Raw genomic sequence first — 22,897 nt, 5'->3', positions numbered from 1 at the left:
GGTACCTATGTTTCTTTGGACTTGGCTTACTTCACTTAATAAAATTTTTTTTTCCAAATCTTTCCAATTTCTAACTAATTGGGCAATGGAGGCATAGAATTTCATTGTTTATATATACCACATATTCATAATCCATTTATCTTCTGCGGGCCATTGGGGTGAGCTCCATATCTTAGCTATCGTAAATAATGCTGCAGTAAACATAGTTGTGCTGGTAGGTTTAGTATGGTCTTGCTTATGACCATTTGAGTTAATCCCAAAAAGTCTGATTGCTGAGTCATAGGCGAGCTTTATATGGAGTCTTTTGAGAAGCCTCCATACTGCTTTCCAATGTGGTTGAAAAAGTTCACACTCCCACCAAGAATGAAGTAGGGTTTCCTTGTGGCCAAATCCTCTCCAGCATCTGTACTTGTAAAAATATGGAAGGATTCAATAATTTGTATGTGAACCTTGCACAGGGGCTATGCTAATCTTCTCTGTATTGTTCCAATTTTAGTGTATGTGTTGCTGAATTGAGCACAGAACATTTTTATATATAAAGTATAATTGGTTTTCTTAATCTAGACAATTCAAAAAAAGTAAGTTTAGAAGAATTCTCATGAAATTTTAGAGCCATGTATTTCTTATATAAGCACACATTTAAGAATAGTCAAGATTGGCATGGCAAAAACAAAATAATTCCAGTTACTTGTTGTTAAAGAGATGTTTATGATGAGGAATTCAATTATTCTGTACAAGGCACCGGTCATAATGAACACTGCAGCACGTGTTAAGGTTTGATAAATGTTTTAATGTTTTAAATGTATTTAATTTTGGGAATTTGCTTATATATGCCGAAATTAGGACTGTTTGTCAGGACATACAACTTTTCTATAAAGTATTTAAGATTTATGGTAGCAGACATATGCTATTAAGAATGTACATTTCAGAGTTCATAGAAACATTCCTAATGAGAAGTTGCAAAGTCTTTGTGTAAAGAAGCATAGTGAAGAGTTAAGACTGTGTTAACTTCACAGTTTCTCTTAAAACTTTAGGACTTCCTTACTTTATATGTTAGTGAGGAACTAATGATGATATAAGCCATATACAAATTATGAGATGAGTTATAAAAGCAATGTTAATGGGTAACTTTAAAGACTACTCATAGTCTATAAAACTCTTGTTGAACATCATAATCTTAGCCAGTGTTTAATGTACAGGAATATGAGAAAATAGTAAAATCTAATATGTAAGTACACTTCAAAAACTGAAAAATACTGGTAATTGTTTGGTATTTTATTTTATTAATCATTAATATTTAATTATTGTTTTTCTTTATTTGTAGCATTGTTTCCCTTGTAATATAATACAACTTTTATTAGTGATCATCAGAAGGTACTTTGAGAAGGTTACTGTGATGGCCCAACCATTTTTTATAGGTGCATGTGAATTTACAAAAAGCAAAATTAAGAATATAATATTAATTAAAAATTATCAAGTACAGTCTGAATCAGGAGGGATAATAAATGTCCACACCTAAAATCTTAGCCTTAGGCTGAAGTAGTGGTATTACAGAGTTGAGGTCACAAAAGTGAGAGACTGTGTTTTGTTTTGTTTTTTACTTTTATTTCGTTGGTCATGAGGCTTGAACTCTGGGTGCTGGGTGCTGTCCCTCAGCACAAGGCTAGCACTTCCACTTGAGCACTTGAGTCACCCTACCAATTCCATCTTTTTCTACTAATATGATGTTGAAGAATCAAACCCAAGGCCTCATGCATATAAGGCAGGCACTCTACAACAGCCACCATCCCAGCTTCTGATAGACTGTGTTTTAAAAAATCATCTAAACAACATTTGCCCTCCGCTTTGGGTTATATAATGAAATATATGAATATATTCTTATAATTTTGTGAATTGTAACACTTCTAAATTTATACTAACTTCAAAATCATGAAATATCTCTGAAAGTTTGCTTCTGTGAAGATTGTTTTTGCATTTTTAAGTTATTCTGAGTAATTTTTATTTTTACCAAAATCATTTTAAATTTTGGGTTGATGGGTTATCATACATCAAATACGTTCAAATGTACATGTAGAGTCTGAAGATAGCAGTATGAATATTCTCATACAGCTCTTGTTTATCTGTTATGCACTTCCAGTATTATGATATTTCTCTCTCTTACTCTTTCTCATTTCCTCTCTTTGTCTTTCATGCTCCATGTCTGCTACTTAGAATTTCTGCTGGTATACTATTATCCTTGAGGATCCACTAGCTTTGTGGGAACATGATGGGACCAACATTTTTCCTTGCATTCTTTAATAATTATGAGTGACATGATATAATTCTTTGCCATTTTAAATGGCAAAACAACAGTTCTAGGAATTCCTTTTCACATTTACTACTATTATAAATGTTATCTCATAGGAATCGTTGGGATGGATAAGATATTTTAACCTGTGCTGGGAAGGTGGCTCCGTGGTAGAGCGCTTGCCTTTCATGCATGAGGCCCTGGATTCGATTCCTCAGCACCACATAAGCAGAAAGAAAAAAGCCAGAAGTGGCGCTGTGGCTCAAGTGGTAGAGCGCTAGCCTTGAGCTGAAGAGCTGAGGGACAGTGCCCAGGCCCAGAGTTCAGGCACCACGACCGGACCCCCTCCCCCAAATAAGATATTTTTACCTGTGACCTAACAATTCTTTTTTCTTTCACAAACAACCTTTTTCTTTGATTATCAGTTAGTAACTACATGTAATGAAAACAAAGCTATCCTAGGTAAAGTACACTGAAGTTGTTCACAGGGATGAAAAAGAAGGTAATGGTCGAAGTGAGTAAAAAGGATACCCATCATAGAGCACAGATCCTCAGAGCAGTTTATCATGTACATTTTGTGAGAAGGACAATCCGCTGGGAACTATAGATTAAATCACTGAACACTGAGATATATATGCATATATATTTCTATATGTAAATTTATTTATATATGATTATATGTGTGTATATGCCCTTATATTGTATACATATATGTTATTATACACACAAATACACAAATACAAATAAACACAAATAACCACACAAATACAAATAAAGTCCGTGAAACTCTTATCTCCAATAAAGCACCAGAAAACCAGAAGTGGCGCTGTAGCTCAAGTGGCAGAGTCATAGACTTGAGCTGAAGGGCTGATGGACAGTGCGCAGGCCTAGATTTGAAGCCCCATGACCAACAATAAAGAAAAAAAAAAGAAATATACTCATTACCTTACTTATGTTACCATAAGCCCTCTGTACAGTATCTTTACTATATATATATAAAAGATACAAGGAAAAATTCTGTACTTATAGGAAGTTGTATTTGTCACTCAATATCCGTAACGTATTTGTTTAGAACCACAGGCATATTAAAACTTTGGATACTCAAATAACCTACGCGAACACAGTCTGTTATTTACATAAGAATCTGCCCACAACCTAGTGCAGTTGTAATTGCTATAAAAGTTTTTACTACATTCTATGTTTGTAATTAAAAATAAAAGTATATGCACTGTCAAAAGATACAAATTTTTTCAGATAATTGTTGTCTGCATTTTGTGGAGGGAATTGGGAGCACAAATTTCATCACCAGGACCGGTCTGCAAAATGCAATAAAAAGCTATCACAGCATCATTGAATAGTATTGAACTCCAAGGAGAAGTACTTGAATTGAGACAGTATCAGAATGTGTAAGCTCGCAAGTACTTTTTAGAAACGCAGCTGCTAGATTTCTCATGGAGAGCTATCATAACCCTTTGTGAAACACAAGTACGAACCTCATTGAAGAGTAAATGGTTTTCCCTCACCTTTCTGTCATGCTCAGTCATTATCAGTCAACATATAGCTAATCTAGAATAATCCTGTATTTAAAAAATGATGATGGAGTGTTTATATGCAGAAAACCTGGGAAGTCTAAATTTTTCCAATTAGGACATTCTGTATTCTATGATCCAGCAGAGAGAAGACTAGGAAAGCATCCATTTACAGCCTTCTGAATAATTCTGATTTTGCCCACATCAGTTATCTATCCATACCTGTGCTCAGGTGAGAGGATTTTAAATGACTGTCATGTTTTAAAATTTAAATTTAAATGTGGAACGAAATTATTTCCAATGCATTACATTAAGATATTTAGACACAACTGAGAAACCAAAAGGTCTATAAGATTTTTTTATTGGAAGTGAAGTGATATTAGAATTTATTCTCTATAGTTTAAGCTATTTGCAAAAAGAATTGGCAAAATAAAATTTACATTTACAGCAGAGTTGACACATTAAATTTTGTATATTGAAAAGAGCACAGTCCTCAACACGATATCAATGCAATCCTCTTATTTATCTCTAAAGATTTATGCTTCTTGTCTCTTAATATTAAAACCAAAAGTTTTGAATCTTTAGCTAGTTGTACAAAGGGATTTTACTTCATCAAGTCAGTGAGGAATAGAGTGTATGTACATTTTAATATACAATACATCTGGATCATTGTTAATCTTTCCACTTTTCTTCCTTCCCATACCCCAACCCCACCTCTCCCTTCAAGTTTCCTACTTATATTCTCACATATGTAAATTGAGTGATATGACTGTATTAGTCCACCATTTCCCTCTCCATTCTTATGTCCTATTCCCTTGAAGCCCAGCTCCTTATTTAAGACTTATTTCAACTTCATGATATTTTGATAAATTTCTCTGCCTTTGGCATTTGGCTTTGGGCTTGCCACATACTCTCTTCCATTTTGACCTACATAAATGAGGCTATTTATCCACATTTCTAATCTGTGAATGGCTGAGATAAGTCTCCTTTACTATTCACCTTCTCACCTAAATTTAGAATTGGACCTTCAAGCCATCCATTAGAGCTTTTTTTATTCTCTACACACTGAAGATGGAAGGAAAATATTTTCCATGCTCTCAGCATTATACTATCCATCATGAATTTCCATCACTTATCACTTCAAAAGTCTTAAAGTCATGTTTTCTGCATTAAATTCACAGAGTTTAAGTGAATATCACAGGTAATTTACCTATTATTGGAAGTTTAAGGACAATTTTCAATTTCTGATGATAGAAACAGGAGTCAGTTTTAATTATGCATAATCCACTATGGAGTGAGCCCTGTAGTCTTCTAAATTTTCAAATTTTGAGTTACTTTTTATTAATAATTGAAAAACTTTTATTTCAATATTTGAAATGCTGTCCCAATTATTTAAAACTTTCACATTTCCCCTGCTAGTTCAGGTTAACTCTCCTTTGGCTTTATTGTTTGAGAGGATGAGGGTAAACAGATGAAGGTAAACAGAAAGATGATCATTACACATATATCTCCTTCCTCTTCTGTTTCTGCTATTATTGTATAGAGGAAGACTGGAGAAGGGAACAAGAGTAATGCTTGGGCAAGGGAGCATTCCTGGCATATCAATTATTCTTTCTCAGAATCTCTTAAACGGCTTACTCTTGCCTTCTCTGTAACAGTAACCTAACTGTGGCTTCTTTCGTGTAGGAGTAAGCACACTAACAGGTTTTTACATGTAAATTTGTATTTTTATATCTCAGCTTATTACTACCAAAAATAGAAAGCTTTGGGTACATCAATGCAAAAGCACTGATTGTTCAACAATACGTTAGTGAGGAGTAGACAACTCTACTCAGCTCCCCCCTCCTCTCCTATCCTCCCCTCCCTTCCCTCCCGTTATTTACCCTCCCCTCCTTTCTTCTTTCTTTGTATCTCTCTCCTCCATATTCACTTCTATCTTCTCTCTTTTTCTCTTCCAGTACCACGTAATTTGGTTTACCTGGCAACAAATAAGTAATTGAACAAATATGTTTTCTCCTTTTTTTGTGAATATTTATTTTCAAGAAGTGAATTCTAGCAGGGCACCAGTGGCTTACAGCAAGATACTAGGTGGGTTCAAATTTGACAAATGCAATTCAAAGCTATTCCAAGTAGATAAACCTAAGAGATTCTTTTCTCCACTTATGGTAAAGGAAGAATTGAAGGTGTGGCTCAGAAAGTATAGAGTAAACATTGAGAATTAAAGTCCAGATTGTTAGGTTTTTAAAGAGAGGTCGAGTAAGAACGACACCACACACGAGGTATTCAGGAAAGAGGTAGATTTATTCATCATTTCCTCTGGGACCAGGCCGTGTTGGCCCTCCACGCGGCTGGGAAAGGCTAGGGAAAGACCTGGAAAAGAGAGCATCTGGGCCTGGACTTGGCCTTATCTAGGGTATGGGTGGAGAAAAGTGTGACCACATCAAATTCAGATGTGACAGCAGCACATGCAGATGTGACCTCTTTCAGATGTGTCAGTTCTAGGTAATGCAGATACTGGGCGGAGACATTTCTTGGAAGAGGGTGGAATCTGCTTGCTATCCAGGAGTAGACCTTACATTCCAGCCTTTTAATAATCATGAAATAAGGTGTGGATTCTCTCTGGCTACTTCTTGCTGACAAGGGGCATCCAAATTAGGGGTAAAAGCCTGAAATTTGGTCCCCTCACAGAGATGGCAGTGAGCTGCAGCTGTCCCTTGGTGAGTGTGAGTCCTTAGATGAAGTCTGGAGGAGGCAAGTCTCTTGGAGAAAGTCTCATGAGGCATTGAGAGGCTGGAAAAAAATACTAGAGAGCAAATAAATGGCAAGAGGAAAGACTTGGGGCTGAACAATGATGGTAGAAATGTCCCTATCTGGTGACTACATAGAGGAGAATTCAGGTAATAAAGGCAAGAATGTAAATTCCCATCCACTTAAAAGATACACAGGTATGGACATTAGATGGGCAGGCTTCTTACTTATATTGACCTCCCGGCACTGGTTAATTTTGAAAGGGCAGGCACAAAGTGCCTGATATGACATCATCACCTCTTATTCCTATCCATGGTCCCTTGTTCCCCAGACTGGCTGAGTCGAAGTGCTCGTTGCTGGGATGACTTGCCTCAGTTAGTATTCATGGAGATTTGAACTCAAGGCCTGGGCATTGTCCCTGAGCACTTCTGCTCAAGGCTAGTGTTCTGCCACTTTGAGTTACAGTACCACTTCCAGTATTGGCTGGTTAGAGGGATCTTGAACCATGCTTCCAGCCTGGCTCCTAGGTTAGTTGGGAGATGGAGTCTTAGGGATTTTTCAGCCCTGGCTGGCTTTGAATTACAATCTTTGTCATGAAAACCCTTCATTATTTCCAATTAAACAAGGAGATCAAATAGAATAAGAAGAGCTTATCTGGTCCTTACCAAGAATTGACCAAGTAATATTCTGCGAAGACAAATCTCGTTAGATGTGAGAATCTTAGCACAGATATGCCCAATATTTTCGAATCACATAATCAGTACTAGAATACATAACACAAAACAAAAATGGCAAAACTCAAAATCTAAAATTTTGTACATTAATGTTTAGATATTTTGCTAACAAAGCACATCAGATAGTTGAGCCTAAATTACAAGGGTCTTAGAAAAGAGCAACTTTTTAGCAAGGTACAAGAGAATAAATCGATGGAGGAGTAGTAAACTTGGTGGAAGTGTATGGGTCAGATGGGACCAAACCTAAGCCCACCATGTGGCCAAGATGGTGAACTCACATTGGTGAATTTCTGAAAAAAATACAAAGAAAATGTGAGAAGCCTAGATTGGCTAGTCTTTTATTGGGAATCTAGGGGAGGTCCCCGGGACCCAGCTCGCATCACACTCTTCAGGGCACAATTCAAGAAGCTGTAGAAAAGAAAGGGAGAGATAGAGGATGTTGGACATGATTAGCAGAGAGGAAAGAGATCATGAAAGTGAACAGACTTCTGACCATTTACCATTGCAGAGATAAAATTGTCTAAATCTGAGAAGAACATAACAAAATTAGGTGCTCTGGCTATCCAGGGAGTGCAGGAGGCATTTCAGAGGGGTTTCATGGCACTGGAGTGACACACAGCTACCCATTAAAGGTGTAGGAGACAAAAATATTTAGTGAGTGAAGGTAGGTTTATCGGATGGAAGTGGCACTGCAACTTACCACTGAGCCCTCTAGGGAGGAGTGGCCAAGCAACCAGAATCAAGTGCCCTCGGCTCCAGAGGTGACTGGCCTTTCAGTTAAAGGCCTAGCAGGTTCTTCAGCATGGAACCACATCTGGAGAGATACTGAGGGACAGAGAACCCTTAGAGAGTAGTTCACTCACCAGAATGTACAAGCATGGAGGTAGATGCAGAGGCCAGCAGGGGAATTGATTCGCCTTGTCCACAGCAGACAGACTGGTTTCCAAAAGGCCGTCAGAACTGTGGTATTCCTCAGAGCAAAAACGGGAAAAACAAACCAAAGAAAGGAAAATAAAAAGGAGAGGAATCCCACCTCCTATCCTGACTTTAAGCCTCTCTCAGGTTCAAATGGCACCATTTATATTAGGTTTTAAAAAAGAGGTTTCTGAGTAAAAACCAAACCACACCTGGTATTCATGTAAGGGGTAGGTTTATTCATCATTCCTGCTGGCACTAGGACATGTTGGCCCTCCACGTGGCTGGGAAAGGCCTGGGAAAGAATTGGGAAAGACCTGGGAAAGAGTGCATCTGGGCCAGGGCTAGGCCTTATCTAGAATATGGGTGGAGAAAAGTGTGGCCACATTAAATTCAGATGTGACCTCAGCAGATGCAGATGTGACCTCTCCAGGTGTGCCAGTTGCCTAGGTAACGAGGTACTGGGCTGAGACTTTACTGTGAGGAAGCTAGAGTCTGCTCTCCATCCAGTAGCAGATCTTACACAGGTAGAGCTCAAGGCCAGGATTCAAACCCCAGTGCCAGCAAAATATATATATATGAGTCCTTTGTCTTTGAAAAGGGATATTTCTCGAAAAATTCATACTCAGGGCAATTTTCAAGGTCAAAGACTGTTTGAAAGGCTCTTTCACATCTTAAACTGATTCTTCTGCTTGATACACATTATGGAAAATAGGAGTCACACTTCACATTAAAAAGTATGCACATTGTTGAACAGTTCTTACCATTTTTTTTTTGTTTTTTTTTTTTTTTGTCGGTCGTGGGGCTTGAACTCTGGGCCTGGGCGCTGTCCCTCAGCTCTTCAGCTCAAGGCGAGCGCTCTACCACTTGAGCTACAGCGCCACTCAGTTCTTACCATTTTTAATGTAAAGGAAGCATGGGAGAGGACTTTTGCAAGTAAATGAGGGACTGTTTACATGCAAAGAAGTCTATACAGATGGTTTTCTAAGAGGGAGAACAATCCTGCTGTCCAGGTTTGAATCAGAGTAAGTTTATTCCTATGAAATGACAAAGAGAAGCTCATTTTATAGAACCCTATGCGAACATCAATTTCAAACGGTTTAAAAAACCCATGTCTATATTGTGATCAACCAAGTTTTTACAAACAAAAGAGTTCCCTGAGCCAAAATATATGTTAGATAGTTAATGGCAGAGAGACAGGTGTAAAAGAGTTCCATAATAACAACTAAATTATAAATTTTTCATCAAGACCCTAACAAGAATCTCCAAGATAGGCCTTGCTAAATCTGTCATAGAGGACTGGGTTTATGCAATTGTCAGTTTTATTTAGGGTCCAATATCTTCTATGGTCGGTTTGTTTGGAAATCACTCACACCACATGCAGTATTGAGAAAAACATGCAGTCTTGCTAGGCACATAAGGGATTTTTGTGCCACTGTGAATATTTACCGTTTTACTTCTTGTAATGAAAACTGTCAATGTGAAGTCCTTTCATGAGAAGAATAATAGTTTCTGCTCTCTTTGTTCCACTAACAAATCTCAGATATGAATATAGCCTGGTGCCTGTGGTTCATGCCTGTAATCCTAGCTACTCAGGAGGATGAGATCTGAGGATCACAGTTCAATGCCAGCCCAGGCAGGAAATTCTATGAGGTTCTTATATCCAATAAACCACCAAAAAACTGGGAGTTGCACTATGTCTCAAGCAGTAGAGCACACGACTTGAGCTGAAGAGCACAGGGACAGCAACTAAGCCCAGAGTTCAAGCCTCAAGACTGACCAAAAAAAAGAAAAAACATGTATATACATATATATATGTATATGTGTACACATATACATATACATATACACACATAGATATAATGGGATGAATTAAATATAAATGAATATTTATAATACACATTTAAATATAACTAAATATATATATATATATATTATGTACATATATTTACATATATAAGATCATATTATATCTGTATGTTTCTAAATATATTTGTCATTAATATCCAGAGTACATCTGAAGATTTTGGGGAAAATGTAGAGTATCTAAAGGCTTACTATTGACCCATCATACTTTCAAGCAATTTTTCCACTTATTACAATTTCTGAAGTACTAACATTGAATGATTATGAAACAGAGTAACTGTTTTATTCCTTATGATTTTGGATGAGAAACATCTACTTACTTGGTATGAAACCTACCAAAATCTGATCTTGAAATCACACTGCACATACTGGACATATACATTAAATTAGCAACTTACTTTATTTGAATCCTATATCTCACATAAATTCAGTTTCCTTAGATTCAACTACATATAAAAACATGCATGCATTTTCATGCTCACATACATCCCCATACTCACATGACATACTAAATGTGACACTATAATAAATAATTATATAGATACTGAAAAAGAACACCTTTGCAAATTTTATTTTTTAGATATAATGCATTATTGAAATACTTACGAAAGAGCAGCTGAGAGGATGTGTCAAATACTAGAGTGCCTGCGTAAAGAGCATGTTTCTCAGCCCAAGCATCATTATTTCCATCCTTCCTTCTCCCTTAATCACTCATTAAATGAAGAAATTGTAATATATATATATATATATATATGTATATATATATATACACACAATGATATATTACTTAGCCAGACATAATAATGAAATCATATCATCTTCAAGAAAATAGATATAAGAAGAAACCTTCATATTAAAGCAATATGCCGTACTGTGAAAAACAAATTCTTGATTTCTCATATGCAGAGTCTAGACCCAGAAAATAAAATGAATGACCAAGTTATAAAAGATGGAACTAATTAAATTTGGAAAAAAATAAGAGAGGAGATGAAGAGAAATATTGTGGAGTATATATGTTCAAATAATTTATCAGTTTGTATGATGGCATAATAAAAGTATAAAAATAGGATAATGAAATTAATAAAATGAATAAAATTTAGCAAGCTACATTATTTGGATATGTGTATAACATAATATAATACCTTGTGAAATTAATATTTGACAATGAAAAGACAAAATTTCCTTCCAGTTGTTATAGATTCATATGTTAATTTCCACTTTTTGTTCAGTTATTTCCCTGATAAAGTAAAAGAAGAAATTGGTTTTGCTCATTTAGAAACAATCTTGTCCAAATAACATTAAATTATTCTAGTTAATTGCTGTCAATGTGAAATTGTTCAATCCAATTAATTATTATATTAGAATATTTTCAATGCATTCTTCAAAATATTATCCCTATAGGTATATACTTTTTGCTATATATTGAATATGTTTTCTTTACTCAATGACTATATATCATTTTCTGAATGTAGTTTGGTATATGCAGCTAGGATATATTATACCTGACCTGGAAATCAATTATTCAAACAGTTTTATCCAAAATGCCTTTAATGAAATAAAGAGGTAAACCTAATTATGAATATTTGAAGACAATACTTGGTTAGTCTTTTTCTCATATTCACCATTCCCTTCTTGAGAATAATACACATTGTAAGGAAATGCTTAGCATATTTTGGAGAAATAGGTTGACTTTAAACCAATGAGTTACTCTATGCTGCATTTCTGTTTACTTTATATCCAGAAAAGCTAAATTCTTACCTTATCATATTCCTTAGGCTTTATATTCAGATTTAATCTCTGATGGGTGACAAAGATATAAAAATTTTTAATAGTGGTTAAATTGAGGCTGAGGAATCTAGGTACAACTATACTCATGCAGATAGGCCTCATCAGTCATGAGACCATGATATCAAAATGTTAACCTATGCTTACTGGTGTCATGCTTATGAGATTTTGTGTATTATAAACAGTGGTTATTAGCATTTGTTTTGTAATATACACATTTCATGGGTTAGGAACTGAAGTGAGACATTATACTCAGAACAAAATTTAAGGAGGCATACAAAATTAGTTACCAAGATATACATCATTTAACACAATGTTTTAAAAATAAAAACTAAAGAAAATAATTTATGGAAAAATCATTTAAAATAAATACAAGATATGTATCACTGATTTTTCTTATATTCCAGTTTGGAAAACGGTTTGCATGATGACTTTTCTGATTATATGTTTAGTTAGGTCTTGAGATTTAGTTGGAGAAGTTACGTTCTTTCATATATTCATTTGTCAGATCAAAGAGGAAATGAATTCCATGCCAGAGTCAAATCCGTAATAATGTTAGAGTTGTATCCTGCTAATTTGCAAAAGTTTCAAATCAGCCCAAGTAACTTGGGTCTTTTCTGGATCTAACTAAATGTGTATGCAAGTTTGTCAGAAAGATATTGACCAACATTTATTAAAACAGTATTTTCCAGAAACTACTTCTATTCTCTCTTTTCATTAGATTTTTTATTTCATTTATATCATGTGTTGACGTTTTCCTTTTGATAACCCACATTCAAACTTCTACAGTTTAATTTGGAGTAGTTTTAATTTATGTACACTCATGTACACTGCTCAGATTCTATTATTTGCATATTTTGTTCTTGTGAAATCAGTAGGATTTAGTTCTCAATATGAATACTATTGGACTTATTCATTGCATTTCTGAATTTTATAAGTATCTCATGATTTTTGTGATTTAATACTGCAACATTTTTTTCTTTTAAATATGTGCAGATCTTACTTCACATACACTTACCTTTGTTTTAAACAATTTGATCCATTCCAGGGATTTGCTATATTAGTGTTCATTCTGATGAATTTAATTACAAATCAACACAACCTTATTTCTGAGAGACAGTTATCCTTATATCTCTGTTCAAACATTTGTTTGACGTTTTCGTACTTAAAAAAAAAACTGAGCATAACACGTTTTTGTTCCTGGGGGAGTTCCAGTTTCTTGGTTGTTTTTTCCAGCTGTGGTGACCTCAACATATGTGTGCATTTATTTAAATTGTTTTGTGTCTGTCTATATTTTGTTTCATATAACAGAAAGTAGAAAAAGCATCAGTGATTAGAACTTTTCCACATAGAATTCTAAGAGAGACACTTGAAGTTTTGTGACAACTGGGACCCTGGAGGTCTTGTTAGTGGAAGGGGTAGCAGAATAACAGAGACATTGTTTGACGTGATTGAATTCTGCCTCCTCTTGCCTCACTATTTCCAATGGTAAAAATTTTGTCTGTATTAACTCAGAATTTTTTGTTTAATTGGGACACACTCTACATTCATATTAGATTTTAACTTCAAAAATCTTCTTTCCTTCGTTTGAGACCACAGATATGAATTTGTAATGCTAAAAAGCATCTACTAATTTATATGAAATTGTCCAAACTAGTTTCACTTCACACTATATGCAATATAGAATGTAATAATAATATTGTGAGATAGTATGTAATAATTGACTTTAGGGAAAGTCGATTATAGTGCATTTCTGTGAGATACTGACTAATAGTAAAAATTATACTTGAGTCTATTAAAAATAATCCCAGTTACATCTAAAAAAAACTCATAGTTATACACTAATGCTGAAAAAATAATGTTGTTTAATGGAAAAAGCCAAAAGTTTAAATAAACTTGCTTTTGAAAAATTGACTTGGATCTGGGCTTGGTGGGTCATGCCTGTAATTCTAGCTACTCTGGAGTCTGAGATTTGAGGATATTGGTTGAAAGCTAGCCTGGTCAGAAAAGTCTGTTAGACCCTTATCTCCAATAAACCACCTAAAAACTAGAAACAGCACTGTGGCTCAAGTAGTACAGTTGTAGCCTTGAGCTGAAGAGCTGAACACTGGCCCGCAGAGTTCAAGCCCCATGATCCACAGAAAAAATTGACATGATTTTTTGTACTTTATTATTTCGTGATGTTTTATGAGTGGTTGTTCAGTGAAAAATGTCATTAGTGTTTATATTTTGTGTTGGCATAAATGAGCCTACTATTGTGTTAATTTAATCAAAAAAACTCTGTGATTCTATGACAGCATAAATTTTGTGGGTAATGGTTAAGACAAGGTTGCTTTTCTGAAAAAAGTATATTTATATTACCTACCAAAAAAGAGTAACAAAAGAAATTATATGCCAGGAAACTTACTCTGTAAATCATAATGTACTAATATTCTGTCATTGGTTAAGATGTTGCCATTTGATTTTAGTATGCCCCAGAAAGAACTTCGTGTGAAAGAAAAAATGACTTTCCATTTCTTCCCAGATTGTGGAGAATACCTGCATAGTTCTTCTGGAGATTAAGTTCTTTATACTGAAACCTATGAGAACATAGAATCTCATCTTCCTTCTTTTATGTTTTAATCATTCTATGTCAAAAACATTTCTCTTTGACATACTCCCCACCTTGACATTTTCTTGTCACAGCCCCCAAAAGCAATAAAACCAACTGAACATACACTGAAACCTTCAAAATTTTAAATCTGAATAAGCCTTTCTACTTAATATATGGACAATATCACTTATTATGGAAGGTTATAAGGCTAACACAGAAGTCTAGTCTTTCTAACAATGTAGAGTATATAAAAATGTGCTTCATGGGCTTGGAAGGTGGCTCAATGGTAGAGCGCTTGCCTTGCATGCCTGAGGCCCTGCGTTCGATTCCTCAGCACCACATAAACAAAAAGAAAAAAGCCAGAAGTCGTGCTGTGGCTCAAGTGGTAGAGCGCTAGCCTTGAGCTGAAGAGCTGAAGGACAGCGCCCAGAACCAGAGATCAGGCCCCACGACTGGACACACACACACACACACACACACACACACACACACACACACACACAAATGTGCTTCATTATAAAATATCTAACTCCATGTTTTATTTTGTGTTTTTGTTTCTGTTGATCCTAGGGCTTAAACTCAGGGCTGGGATGGTGCTTTTGTGGTCAAGGCCAGAGATCTACATATAATTTGAATTGGAAATCAATTTGCCCAGATGGTTAATTGGAGATAAGAATCTAATGATCTTTCTTACTCCTTCTGGCTTCAAATTGTAATCTTCAGATCTCAATCTCTTAACTAGCTAAGATTACAACATTGAACCACCAGTGCTAGCCATGCTGCATATTGTGTGTAATTCTAATTCTCAGCATTATATAGATGTTCCTACTACCATGTAAAAAAACTTAAAACATACTAAGGGTAAAGTACATAATGAAGGAAGAATTTTTATCCTTTAAAATATGTATAGAAAATCTATGATAATTTATTGATATTTTACTGTACTTTCCTGCAACCAGTTTGATATAGTTTAACAATTCTCTGGACAAGTTTCTCTATATTTTCCTGGAGATTTACTATTTCATGCATGCATGTAAATGTATGTGTATATGTATCTATCTATATATCTTCCAATGTGGATCATCAGACTTGATACTAAGCTTTGTTTTGCTGTTCAGCATTTGAACCTTGTAGGCTCAGTCTGTGACAATATCTGTCCTCATTCTCATCATTCCTTATTTAACACACCATCAGCCTTCTAAAATCAGCCTCATTTCCTGGAGAAGGTTACCAATCAGTCCAACCCACAGGGTTTTAATAAAGCAAGCTTTCAGAAAGGAAGTTAACATGAACTGACAACTACGGAATTTCCACAGAGACCTAGTAGGTTATCAAAATTATATCTGACATCTTTCACATTTTTGCCTTCCTTTTCTTCTCCTACTTAAGAAAGCATTGACTAACACTTTAACTATATTGCATTTATAACTTAAGAATCAGTGTTTTTTTTCTAACCTAAAGCCTTCCTTTCCATGATTTTTAACATAAACTTTTGGGAGATTTTTTTGGATTGTTATGAGATTCCATCCAAAACAAAGCCATGTATATCAAGTATGCCAATGTTTTCAACTCGGAGTAGTAAACAAAAGAGGGAGAAAATTATGGTTAGTTTTATATATATATATATATATATATATATATATATATATATATTAATCACAAATATAGGCAATATCGAGATATTTTCATATTGTATACTTTTACTGAATAAACCTGTATTCTTATCTACTTGGGAAAGAGAGATTAGAGAATTCCAGTTACATGCAAGCACAGACACAAAAAGAAATTTCAGAAACTCTAACCTTTTGCTGGGTGTTAGGAGGACCACAGTCCAGGCAGGCTCAGGCATACTGATACTGCATTAAAATAAGCAATCCAATTACAATATGAAGGTATGGCAGCAGTAGAGATGCCGTTTCACAAGTATAGGGTTTAGGTTCAATACTCCAGTACAGCTAGGAATTTAAGTGTGTACCAGGGCAAGAATGTGGCATGTCTAAGGTCAAGACTTCATACTGGTGTTACAACCTCTAATAAAACTTTTACCTCTTTTACTAATTTTTAATGTATACCCATAACTTCCATGCCCAAACCAAATAATTTCCTATGAGATTTTATTCAATCCATTAAGTAATATGTTATGTGTTGGATACTGTCCCATTGAAATCTTACTATCAAAAACCCACTGCCTTAGAAAGTGATTGTATGTGGAAACAGAATCTCAAGGGTAGCATTTAAGTTGAAGTCTCCTCCAAGAGAAGCAGAAGGCCTTGAATATGCCAAGAAAAGATAACTCCGAAGAAGCCAACTCTGATCTTGGAGTTCTAGTTCCACAAACTCAGAGTCAATGTATTTACAGTATTAACATTACCCAATCTGTGGTAGTTGATTATTACAATTACTAGCAAACATCTGGAATCAATATGACATGAAAAGTCATTGATTTTCTTTGAGTCCATGACTCATCTCTATAATCCTAGTGATTAAGAAGAATGAGACTTGGGGGATAATAGTTTTCAGGTTGGTAAGAAAGTTCATGAGGTTCTATCTCCAATTAACTACAAAAATTTCTGGGCTGGAGACATGGTTCTAATGATAGACTAACTACTGTTAGCAAACAAACAGAGGTATGTTGAAGCTTAAATTGGAAGAAAGAAAAAGTCCTCAGAAGAATACTATCAGAAACAGAATTACGACTAGGAAAGCAGAAACAAAAGATATAAACTTATGGATACAGACAAAGCTTCCCAATGTGAAATATGGCACAAAATATAATATTTAGGGTTTTCCTTCCTATACAGTAGAAATAAATGGTATCCTGAAGACAAAACTATTGTGTAAAACTGTATGCAATAAATAATCACATTAATTTTATGTTTCCATAATTTAACTTATTTCCTACAAATTTATAGAATAGTGTAACTATGGAAAATAAATAAATATTGCATTTTCATTTAGGATTACATATCCTTACAAGTGTTGTCTAAAATTGTTATACCGTGAAATGATTGCCATTGATATCTTTCTCAAGATTCCAAATGTTTATATTTTTAGCTGACCTTCTATAAAACTCATACCCCAAACATAACTTTTTAGTTTGTTCATGCAATCATAGGAATATAAACCTAAGGCCCCAAATGCTTATTACTTTTATCTGCTGTCATTAATGTAGTATACCTAAAAGAATTAAGTATATACCCTGAGGGAAAAAGATACTTCTTTCTAAATACAGACTTCCAGGCACACACACACACACACACACACACACACACACACACACACACACACACACACACACACACACACGCACACACACACACACACACACACACACACACACACACACACACACACACACACACACACACACACACACATACATATTTACCACTCTGACTCATGTAAGGTTCCTGACATTGGATATCAAACAACGATCTAATAATCAAAGTTTCCTGCTCAAAAATAAAAACACCAGATCATTCAAAATAATGAGAATAATGAGCCATCTACTACGTGATTTCATTCATTCATGATGATCCATTTTTCATATCATAATTAAAAATCTTTTTGAGTCTCTCTGATTAGTAGACAAAAGTATGTTATCATATAATAAAACCTGTAGGTAAAATTACTTTTTCCTAGTTAATCTTTAATATATCATACCAAATACTTGTCTTTCCTTCTTGCAGATTCTGTTTCTGGCATTTTGCCCTAATGTCTAATATTACATTACAAAAGACATGCCATTTTCCTTAATTCATTTTTCCTAAAGTTTATGCTATAGAGTTGAGTCTGATTTGTTTGCTGATTCTAAATTAACTTTTCTCAACAACTTGTATTATTGTTTATATTACTCCTAAGCCATTTGAAATATCAAAAATAACTGGATTTCACCTTAGCAATGATTGTGAATGGCAGCAATGGTTGTGGGGAGATGAAGGACTTGAATTATCTGGAGTGCCTAAAAGATGGCAATATTATTTAAAGGGCTGATCGTTTAGTGCACTTTTTAAGTGTGGTATACTTATTTCATCTAAGAAGATAAAAGTATCCTTTTCATCTCATTCTGGCCTGCAAAGCACTGGAATCATTTCCTTTGTACATCATATGCCCTGCTGCTACAGTCATGAAACCCACAAACAACTGCAAAGCTGTGTTAGCTGCTCTAGATTTTGAAATTTTCTTCCAGTAGCCCTCCCTAGTGATTCAAGCCCAGACTCATAAGATAGTCACATAATCCACAATTACAAAACACCACAATCTAAAAGACCAGGTGCAATTGTTGTTTCCTTTTTTTATTGATTGTCTTTTAAGGAGCGAAAAGCGGTTTATTTCTCATTATTTTTGGTGTGACCTAAAGAAATTTACCAGATTTTTAAAATAAAATAACGAGATATAAACAGACATATTTAGTCACAAAATAAAAGTAAACATTTGAGTGATTCTTTTCATTCTACTCCTGTTCACAGTTATCTTGAAATAACTTTGAGATGAGCCAAGCATATGTATAAATTGCCACGTATCAAACACACAGGACTCTGGAATTTTGGGCTTTGATTTCTATATCAACTTCACCTAGAAAAGAAAATTATCACTTGCTTGATGTCTTAAGTAATCTACTTAAAACAAGTTTTATTACTTTTATCAATACATCTCATAATCTATGGAATTGATGCATTGAATAAGTATTCGATTTCTTATTTCCACTAAATTAGTATTACACTTATTTTAGTTTTTTGCATATGAAATAATGACATTCTTGAGGATAAAACATTCCTGTTTTTCATTTTGGTTGCCAAAATGGAACTATAAGACATTTTGAAAATTTAACTTTAAATCTAAACCTTCAAATTTCACTAGGACTTGAATTGTGCTACTTACATCTTTAATGTTAGAATATAAAGCATTATTAAATAGAAAGCAAAATTAAATAAAAAGTCAATCCCTGAATTGACTTTATGATAAAAAACATAATATTTATATAATATATATACTGAAACACAGTATGAGATATGGAAACAAAAGACTCCTTTTTTGTTTTGTGTTCGTTGTTGTTGTTTATAGCTTGTGATGATTCCGTCGTCTTTACCTCATGCCTGATATATTCATTGTATGTCTTCAGGAAGGTGAGGGGTTGGCACAGAGCTTTAGTGAAAAATTGCTGCAGTGGAGTTCATTGAACATTGATGAAAGTGAACTATTTAACACATGGGTAGGGACAGGAGAGTGGGACTGGGAACAAGTGAGGGAACTGAAGACATTTTATAAAAGGAAATGTACTCATTACCTGACTCATGTAATTGTAATCCCTCTATAAATCACGTTAATAATAACAGATTAAATTTATTTAAAGACAAACAAAACGTTGTTTCTTAGAATCTTGGTAATTTGCTTTGTTCACTGTTTTGGGCTGGTTGTCTATCTCTGAAAATAGCTACATTGACATTTATTGGGAAAAGTTGTGAGCTACTAGTAGATAAAAGTCAATTATGATTGTCTGTATGGTTTTTTGAGACTCTGTTTCATTTATTTCTTTATTCTAATTTGAATTATTCTGTCTAACTGTTTTTGGTTTGGCTTGTTCCTGTTTTTCAAGTACCTAGTGCTGATTCAAGATTGTTCTGATTTGTTGATGTACATACTCAAAGATATAAATTTTCCTTGAGTATTGCCTGTGCTGTTGTATCCCAGAGGAGGTAGTATTTTGTCTTTTCATTTCCACTTAATTCTACAAACGTTGGAAATTCCTTCCATATCTCATCAGTAACTCACTAATGATTTAGCAATGTGTTATTCAGTCTCTGTGAGTTTCAGAATTTTCTGTGATGCCTTTTGATGTCAAGATCTAATTTGGTCCCATCGTGGGCTAACAGATTACAAGGAGTAATTTCATTGTGATTTCCTTGTGATCTAAGATATGATCTCTTTGGGAGAACGTTCTGTGCGCTGTTGAGAGGAATATATATTGTGACACTGCTAGATGAAATATTCTGTAGATATTTGTTAGGTATAAGTTGTCAATGCAGTTATTTAGCTCTGAAGTTTTTTTGCTAAGTTTTTACCTGGCTGGCCTGTCCAGAGGTAAGAATGATGTGTTCAAGGAACCACAATGTGTTTGGATGTTTACATGTTTTTAGGGTAAGTAGTATTTGTCTGATAAATATGGGAGCTCTAGGATTCGGGGCATTGATATTTAGAATTGTTATATACTCCTGATGGAGAGTTTTCTTTTTTCTTTTTTTTTTAATTGTATTTTATTTTATTTGAGAACATACTGTACAGAGGGGCTACAATTACATGGGCAGGATAATGCATACATTTCTTACCAAGCATTGCAGCCTCCACCTTTGTTTACCCTTCACTTCCCTTCCCCGCCTCCCCCCTCCCCCCACCCAATTTTACCCCCCTCCCCCCACCCAATTATACCCCCCCTCCCCCCCACACCGACATTGTAAAGCTGGTTTTGACATGACATTTTGTACTTCTCATTGTTGCAACAGGTCCACCTGAATCCTTAAACGACTTGTTTGTCCCCATCTCCTCCACATGTTATACTGACATCAAATATAGTGAAAGCGGGGGTTACACTGTGGGGGAGGGACATACAAAGCAACAAAGAAATAATCTTATAAATGCGTTAGAAACACATGCATGAAAGAAACGAAAACATTAAAATACATATTTAAGGGTTCATTTTCCTAACATCACATTATCTGACCTTTTCCGCTTGACTCATACCTATACTAGATATTGCAAATAAGGGAAACCATGTTTACCAATATTTAATGTCCTTCTTTATCTCTTTTTACTTTCATACCACTTTTAATTTAAAGCCTATTTTATCTAGCATTAGTATAGCTACTCTGGCCTGTTTTTGAAGTCCATTTTTAATTTTTAAACATGATGTACAGAAGGGTTACAATTACATAAATCAGATAATGAGCACATTTCTTTTTTAAGTGTCACCTCTTCCTTAATGTTCTCCCAGTTTTTCCCTTTCAACCTCCTTCCCCCATAAGTTGTATAGTTCACTTTTAATGTAGTGTCTATTGAGTAGCACTGCTGCATTTGTTCACCCTTTGTCCCACCATTTCGGTTCCCCCTTGCCCTTTGAAAACTTACATATAAGACGAAAGGTGCAGAAAAAATAGCATCAGAAGAAAGAAGGAAAAAGCAAACAAATAAAAATCTGTCATTACTTATTGGAGATCATTTTGATGAACATTATGTTATATGATAATATTCATATAACTATTGAGCCTTTGTGATCCTCTCCAAAGGGCATTCTACTTTGATCTCACTGTATAAATGTTTAGAATCCCATATAATTTTACATGTCAAAGTGTAATGTTTTTGCTTTTACCATCCAAGTGTGTTTACTTGTAGAATTAGAGGCATATTCTAATAAAACAAATGAGGAAAATCAGACAACCTTTATTTCTTTGAGTGTGTCTTTCTTCACTTAATATAAGTTTGTTCCAAGTATTTCCATTTCCTTATTAATGGAGTAATATTATTCTTTCTGGATCAATAGAATTGCATCAAACTGAAGAGTTTCTTCATGGCAAAGGAAAAGTTAGCAGGATATATAGAAAGAGAACATGATGGAAGAAGAATTTTACTAGCTAAGCATCAGAAAAGGCTTTTTCATAACTAACCAATATTTAGAGATGAAAAAGTTAAACTCAACAAAAATAAATCCTCAAATAAACAAGAACCCAATTAATATATTGATTAAAGACTTAAAGATAACTTCTAAGAAGAAGTAAAAATAACAAATAGACACATTTCTCTCCATAAAAGAAATGCAAATCCAAACAACATTGAGATTCAGCTCAACACTCTTACAATTTCATTATAAAAAAACGAACAATCACAAATACTGATATGGCTGTGGCCCAAAGGAAACTGTATTACACTGTTGGTGGGAATGTAATCTTGTTCAAACACTTTGGAAAACACTATTTAAGTTGCTCACAAAACTGAATAGAGAAGCTACCTATGATCCAGCAGTTCCACTTACAAGATGCAAGGCGGTACAAATGAATTATCTGAAGTTTCGGAGTCCATGGAGAGTGAAAATACTATAATTTTCTTAAAAGACTGTCAAAGTCCAACAAAATACATAACAGTAAATGTGTACTGCAAGAGAGGACAGTGGGGCCAATGTGAGAGGGGTAGGAAATTGAAGGGGAAAAGGATAGAATACAGGCAACAATCCATTGTATAATTCCCAGAATTGAACTGTACAAAGGAAGGGGTAGTGTGAAATGGGGGTGAAGATATTGAAGTGGTAACACAATTCCAGGTGCATTGTATATATAAACTGCTTTGTTAAATGGCAAGTAATTCCATAACATAATATTGAGATACATAAGTATTGGGGTTGATTGGGAGGGATGGATGAGAATGTTGAAAGGGGTGACATTGATCAAGGTGC

At 34.7% G+C, this 22,897-nt stretch overlaps 1 non-coding gene across 1 annotated transcript; it reads right to left on the bottom strand.

The window, feature by feature from the left end:
- Positions 1-413: 413 nt before the first annotated feature.
- LOC138807576 (U6 spliceosomal RNA) lies at positions 414-520 on the bottom strand. The gene has a single exon (XR_011366205.1). It is a non-coding gene; the product is annotated as a U6 spliceosomal RNA (small nuclear RNA).
- Between the last annotated feature and the right edge of the window lie 22,377 nt (positions 521-22,897).

Source organism: Dipodomys merriami, unplaced genomic scaffold, assembly GCF_024711535.1.
Source record: "Dipodomys merriami isolate MVZ:Mamm:240054 unplaced genomic scaffold, mDipMer1.0.p SCAF_1010, whole genome shotgun sequence".
Classification (NCBI taxonomy): domain Eukaryota; kingdom Metazoa; phylum Chordata; class Mammalia; order Rodentia; family Heteromyidae; genus Dipodomys; species Dipodomys merriami.
This window is presented reverse-complemented; position numbering and strand designations above follow the sequence as displayed.